General features: G+C 49.5%; 1 protein-coding gene across 1 annotated transcript in view; it reads right to left on the bottom strand.

Moving 5' to 3' along the window:
* Positions 1-7,500, bottom strand: part of LOC134449561 (intermembrane lipid transfer protein VPS13B-like) — a 646,790-nt gene that overhangs the window by 91,821 nt on the left and 547,469 nt on the right. The window lies entirely within an intron of this gene.

A 7,500-nucleotide genomic window follows, 5' to 3' on the forward strand; every position in this document is an offset into this window, starting at 1 on the left:
AGAGAGAGAGAGAGAGACAGACAGACAGACAGACAGACAGACAGAGAAGGAGAGAGAGAGACAGAGAGACAGAGAAGGAGAGAGAGACAGAGAAGAAGAAAAAGAGGAGAGAGTGACAGAGAGAGAAGAGGCTCAGGTTATCTGTAATGAAAGACAGAAAGTCTTCCTTCCACAAAGACCTTCAGAATATCCCCGCGTTGTTTTTTTTACATGAGGGCCCTTCTTCTTCTTTAATGCACACCGCCAACTTGGCTCGGCCAATCAATAAGTTTAAACATGTGCACACACAGCTTCTTCCTTGTTCTTCTGGGGGTACTTGACCCCCCCTCACCCAAAACAAACAATGGCTTTTCTGTGTCTGTGGAACACTATTACATCCTTACAATTTTTTTGGGGAGACTCAAAAATCAGTTTTGCACAGTCACCGAACATTAAAGGACGTGTTTGGCACATTGTGTGAAGACCTCGGACTTGAACTCTTGCAACTTGCAACAAACATGCGTACAGTACACCAGTGTGTTTGTGGCTGCAGTGCTAGCATATAACACTGAAGATGATCTAAATGTGTTTGGAAAAGATGCTGTACACATTTGCACAACAACCCTTTCATATAACGGGTGATATTCTGCTTTTTCGGCCAAGGGGACATCGGCAAACTTAAATTATAAATGATAAGCTTTACCAAAAAATGGATAGTGTAGATAGATTGACCGCTTGATACCCAAATAAATGGATGGAATTGCGGGGGATGGATGGATAAAAGACTGATTAATGAATGAATGAATGTTTGGATGAATGAAAGAAATCAAGGATGTATGGATTACTTGAAATCAACAGATGCATTGAAAGAGATCAGTTCCCTGACAACAATAACCACCATTCTTTACAGATTAATGCACGATGCTAAACAAATTCACACAAAAAAACAGTGCAGACGTAATACCAAAAAGGTTAGAAAAAGGTTTTTGTGTGCGTGAGAAGATTAACGAGGAGGCGTCCTGTCAACATGAACAAGAGGAGGAAAGGTTGAACATAATTGGTGATAGCCGGCAGATAGAAGGAAACTCCACTGGATGAATCATCAGCAGCACATTATTCTGTTTACATTTGGCAGAGGGGAAAATGAGGAGGAGATGGAGAGACAGAGAGAGAGATGGAGACACAGAGAGAGAGAGAGAGAGAGAGAGAGAGAGAGAGAGAGAGAGAGAGAGAGAGATGGAGAGAGAGAGAGAGAGAGAGAGAGAGAGATGGAGATGGAGAGAGAGAGGGGGGGGTAGAAGGATGGAGGGATAGGAAGAAGAGGGAGTGAGAGAACAAGGTTGAGAGTAAGACAAAGTGAGAACAATTGGAAAGAATGATACAGATGCTAATGTTGGGTGTGTGAGAGCAAGAGAGAGAGAGCGAGAGAGAGAGAGAGCAAGAGAGAGAGAGCGAGAGAGACAGCGACAGAGAGAAAGAGACAAAAAGATGGATTAAGAGAAACTAAGAGTAAGGAAGCAAGTGAGAGCACGAATTTGGATGTGAACGTGTTTGTGTTTGAGCGTGTGTGCGTGTGTGTGTGTGTGTGTGTGTGTGTGTGTGTGTGTGTGTGTGTGTGTGTGTGTGTGTGTGTGTGTGTGTTTGTGTGTGTGTGTTTGTGTGTGTGTGTGCCTGTGTGAGAGAGAGAGAGACAGAGAGAGTGTGAGGAGAACAGAAGTGTGTTTGTACAAGTGTCCAGATGCGCACACACTGCCTTCTCTGCTTGATGAAGAGTGTGTGTATGTGTGTGTGTGTGTGTGTGTGTGTGTGTGTGTGTGTGTGTGTGTGCGTGTCTGCGTAGTGTAGTGTGTAATGTGTGTAGTGTGTGTGTGTGTAGTCTGTGTAGTGTGTGTGTGTATTATGCGTGTGTGTGAGAGAAAGAGAACACTTCCATATGAACAGGATGCCATATGACTGGGGCTCTGGGCTGGGTAGGGTAAAGTAGCCATGTGTGTGTGTGTGTGTGTGTGTGTGTGTGTGTGTGTGTGTGTGTGTGTGTGTGTGTGTGTGTCCGCGTGTGTGTGTGTGTGTGTGTGCGCGTGTGTGTGTGTGTGTGTGTGTGCGTGCGTGTGTGTGTGTGTGTGTGTGTGTGTGTGTGTGTGTGTGTGTGTGTGTGTGTGTGTGTGTGTGTGTGTGTGTGTGTGTGTGTGTTTGTGTGTGTGTGTGTGTGTCTACTGACTGGATATCCTGCGAGGGAGCCTCAGCCTGACGTCATGGCAAGACAGCCCAGGTGGGTGGGGTCTGGCAGGGCAGGGCAACGCAGGGCAGTTCAGAGCAGTGGGGCTTAGGTCATGGGCAGGAAATGGATCATGTCCAGCACCACCACCTGCACATAGCCTCCAACACCCCCATGCAAACCTCCCCAACCACAACCACCACCCGTCTTTAATCCTTCCAACACCACACCACACCATCCTATCCAAACCTCCACTAGCTCCCTAATCCTCCAAACCGCACCCCACCCTACACCACCATGAGCCCTCCCCAGCCCCAAAGGGTCTTCCACTGTATTGACAGACTCTAGTTCACCAAGACCCCTCCCCCACCCCTCACCACCACCACCGACCGAACCTGCGCCACCTCTCTTCACTCCTCAAAACACTGACACCCCTCCCAAACCTCCATCACCCCTACCTAAACCTCCAAAACAGCCCCCATTCTCACAACTCCACCCACCCCCGCCCAACCCCATCACTGTGACCCTTCTCCAGCCCCAAAGGACCTCCACTCCACAGCCTGGCTCTGCGTCTGGCCAGTACATTCTAATCCACCACCGCCCCCCCCCCCCCCCCCCCCCCCCAAATTCCACCCGCCCAAAATCAACTCAACATGGCTGGGCTTGCCCCGGCTGGCTCCCGTGTCTTGAGTGGTGGTGGCGAACATCATTGCACACTAAGATGTAAACAAGCTCTTCTGGCTCGCCATTACGTCAACGCCTGCCTCTCAGACACAAGTGCACTCATGCATGTGCGCACACACACACACGCACGCACACACGTACGCACAGAGACACACACATTCAGTCAAACACACACACACACGCACACGCACACATGCACGCGCGCACACACACACACTCATTCAGTCACAAACACGTACCCAAACCTCCACTGTGCTTGTTTTGGGTAATATTAGCAAGCTGCTCAGTTCACACACTCATTCTTTGGTTGAGAGTCATCAGTTGGAGATCCCAAGTAGCAAAACAAAGACCATGATGAGTATGACTGTATGCCCGAGTGTGAGTGTGTGTGTGTGTGTGTGTGTGTGTGTGTGTGTGTGTGTGTGTGTGTGTGTGTGTGTGTGTGTGTGTGTGTGTGTGTGTGTGTGTGTGTGTGTGTGTGTGTGTGTGTGTGCGCGTGTGTGTGTGTGTGTGTGTGTGTGTGTGTGTGTATGTATGAGTGTGTGTGTGTATGTATGAGTGTGTGTGTGTATGTATGAGGGTGTGTGTGTGTGTGTGTGTGTGTGTGTGTGTGTGTGTGTGAGTGTGTGTGTGTGTGTGTGTGTGTGTGTGTGTGTGTGTATGTGGTGTGTCAACAAGCTGGTGGGTTTGTGTTCCACTGGTTTGTTTTTCTGTTTTCACCCCCGTCCAGACATTGACAGTTCCAACAGTTGAGCAAGGACCCACCTTCACACTGACAACCAGATGACAAAACACACCCAACCCCCATCCCAGACGCGCACGCACACACAGACGCACACACGCACACACATACACGCAAACACACAGATATACACACACTTGTGCAAGCGCGCACACACAGACACACGCACTCACCCGCGGACACACACACACACACACACATGCGCGCATACACAAGCCTGTACACGCACGCATTACTCACTCTACACACACACACACACACACACACACACACACACACACACACACACACACACACACACACACACACACACACACACACACACACACACACACACACACACACACACACACACACACACACACACACACACACACACACACACACACACACACACACACAGATCATTGTGCTCTTATCCCCTCTAAGTGGATGGATGGGAAGAGACCGTGCCCGTGCATCTGATAGACAACCTTCCTGCTCCCTTGCCTGACGGTGCGTATGCGTCAGCTCAGCTTGCACGCGAGAGCAAGACACCTCATTTGTTTGCTATTGCAGGCCGCATCATGGGCCAACCGGACCGACCAGCGCCAGGTCTCTGGGCTCGCCAAGAGGTCCGGGGAGCCCTGCGCTGAGTCAATGAGTCAGGCAGTCAGCCCTCGCTTGCCTGGTCCAGAACACCAGCCTGATTATCATCGACTTTCAAATCTCTTCGAGACTTGGTTTGACCAAGAGCATAACAATTAACGTTTCCCAAACTGCATGGCTGACCCGCCTTCCTAAGGTTTGCTACGGGTTGAATGGTGTCCGACAAAGTGGGTGCAGTTCCCGATTTTTCTGGAGATCAGAAATTATATTTGCATTGCTCTTGGCCTGACTAGAAGCAACACAGAAGTCACTAGGGGGGCGTGGCCTGGCTACAGCACACCACCTCTCCATGGAAATGGTCTCTGCTGAGGACTTAAATACGGGGAAGTAGACGTTGAATAAAGCAAACGGTTCAAGATAGACTGATAATTAGTGCCACACATTTGTATGTGAAGTGTTTTTAATCTTTTCAATTGTTTATTTGTTGGGATTTCTTTATATAACACAAACACAAAGCACTAAGAACAGAAAGATCAGCTGAGCAAGAGCAAATAAGGATTTCTATTACAACATTCTGAAGACGTATGTCAAACGAAGCAGCAGCCATTTTGGAACCAAAAAGTAGAATGTCCCGGCATTGTGTGTTTGTGTTTAACGTTACAGAGGTCCATGAGGAAAAGACCCCAATGCTCTCCTACATCTCATCACAAGTTCTTCAAGGCCAAATCCTATTGGTGTGCCTGTGGGTGTAGCGTAGCGCACTGTGCGCCACTGGGGATGATCTGTTCAGTTAAGATATACTTGATAAAACAACCTTCCAACTACAGAGGTCAAATACGGCCTCTTCCTACAGTACTCTGCAACACAGGAAGTTACTTCTCAAAAGGCTGATTCAAAACTATCCCCCTAAAACCTAAAACTATCCCCAGGGTGACCTTCTGTTCATAGTGTTTTAAAGAGAGAAAGAAAGGCAGCTTGTGCAAGATAAAGGAGCGGAGGTGGGGGTGGGGGACAGAGAGAGAAAGTGAGATAGAGAGATAGAGATAGAGAGATAGAGGGAGGGAGAGAGAGAGAGAGAGAGAGAGAGAGAGAGAGAGAGAGAGAGAGAGAGAGAGAGAGAGAGAGAGAGAGAGAGAGAGAGAGAGAGAGAGAGAATGTTCAGAGGGTGCTGATGAAGCGACCTCTGTAATAAAGCACATAACTTTACTGCCAAGCACATTGTGGTGCTGGTTTGTTACGGCTATTGAAAACGGATGGGTGCATTTTTTTGTGTGCAAGGCAAGACAGGAGAGCGAGAGAGCGAGAGAGAGAGAATGAATATGGTTGAAAGAAAGACATAGAAAAAAAAGACAAGTTAGAGACGGAAAGAGAGACAAAGATGAGGCAGAGAAAAGAGAGATAGTGAGAGCAAGAGAGAGAAAGATAGCGAAAGAGAGCAGAAAAGAGAACAGAAAAAAAACAAAGGAAAAGAAAAAAAAGGAACAGACAAAGCTTGGACTGGGGTTTCGCAGTTTCTCAGCTCTGATGAGACAGCTGGGAGGGTAGAGGGGAGTTTGGAATTGCTTTTCGGATTTTTTTTTTTATGGTGGAATGCAATCTGCTTTCCGGGGCGCGAGAGGACACCTCGGATTTCTGCCTCCCCTCTCTCCAGTCTGCTGTATGGGATGCCACCGTAACGTAAAGCCCCCTGCCTCCCCTTTCCCCTCTCCGCTTTTGATGGGCTCCGTTTCCAAGATGACACACGACACCGCCATCAAACAGAGTATCGGCCCCCCATTATCCCTAAGCTCTTCCCCGGCCATCGATACCTTTTATAAGTGCAAATATAAACACCAGAGATATTTTGATAATCGACAGTTCCCTTCTTGTTAAACGGGGCCAAGAGGGAGTTTCTTTCTCCCCACTGGATACAAGGCCCAGGGGGGACGCGGAGTATCGTCTGACGTTAGTCGAGACGTCTGTTTCGTTGCTGGACGCCTTTAACCCTGGGCGGCGCTCGCACACAGACACTAAACGGAGCGCTCAGATGCCGCAGACGTATATAACACGGTTTTAATGTCAACAGGCTACAAAACCCTATCCACTGTCAGAGACAACCTTATTCTCTCTGCCTGGCCTGGCACACACACACACACACACACACCAACGCACACACACACACACACACCAACGCACACGCACACACACACACACACAACCGCAGACACATACAGACATACACCATACTGATACCCGCATGCGCAACGCCCATGCATATGCGCACACACACACACACACACACACACACACACACACACACACACACACACACACACACACACACACACACACACACACACACACACACACACACACACACACACACACACACACACACACACACACACACACACACACACACACACAAAACACAAAACACAAAACACACACACATACAGAGAACAGTTCTGGGTCTGGGAGACGAGCCACGGAGAGGTTAGCGCAGTAAAAGCACACGCAGCCATGAGAGGTCGCGGAATACAGACAGCGGGGATAATCCAACTGCTGAAGACGGGGAATGTCAGATTCCACATGCCTCCCTCGACAGGAATCCGATAGCTCTGTAACAATCCCATGGGGAGCGCAGGGGAAGGGGAAGGAGAGAGAGAGAGAGAGAGAGAGAGAGAGAGAGAGAGAGAGAGAGAGAGAGAGAGAGAGAGAGAGAGAGAGAGAGAGAGAGAGAGAGAGAGAGAGAGAGAGAGAGAGGGGTGGGCTGGAGGGCTTTTGGCCGTGGGTGGTGTGCTCTGGTGTGGTGTGGCGTGAGTTTCTGGGGGGTGGGGTGGAGGGAGTGCTGAGAATAGACGACTAACCACTGTGGCACTTCATCTTCTCCCTCTTCCTCTCATGGTTCCTGTCGTTTTGTTCCCTCTTTCTCTTTCCCTCCCGTTCTTTCCATTTCAAGTCTATTGCTCTTTGTCTTCCTCTCAACCACTGACTCTCTAAGTCAAAGTGGACTTCATCGTCTCTAGTTGTTTCACTCCATACCTCTACGTCTCTCTCCCTCTCCTTCAGTCTACCCATCACTCCATCAATTTCTGTTATGTACCCCCACCTCCCCGCTCCTCAGTCCCCCACCTCCCCACTCCTCAGTCCCCCACCTCCCTACTCCTCAGCCCAACGCCTCCCCACTCCTCACTCCCCCCTCTCTCACACCTCCCCACTCCTCACCCCCCCCCCCCCCCCTGCCTCCTCAGCCCAATGCCTCCCCACTCCTCAGCACCCCCCGCCCCTCAGCCTCCCCCAGAGTACCACA

This window comes from Engraulis encrasicolus, chromosome 5 (assembly GCF_034702125.1).
Source record: "Engraulis encrasicolus isolate BLACKSEA-1 chromosome 5, IST_EnEncr_1.0, whole genome shotgun sequence".
Taxonomy (NCBI): domain Eukaryota; kingdom Metazoa; phylum Chordata; class Actinopteri; order Clupeiformes; family Engraulidae; genus Engraulis; species Engraulis encrasicolus.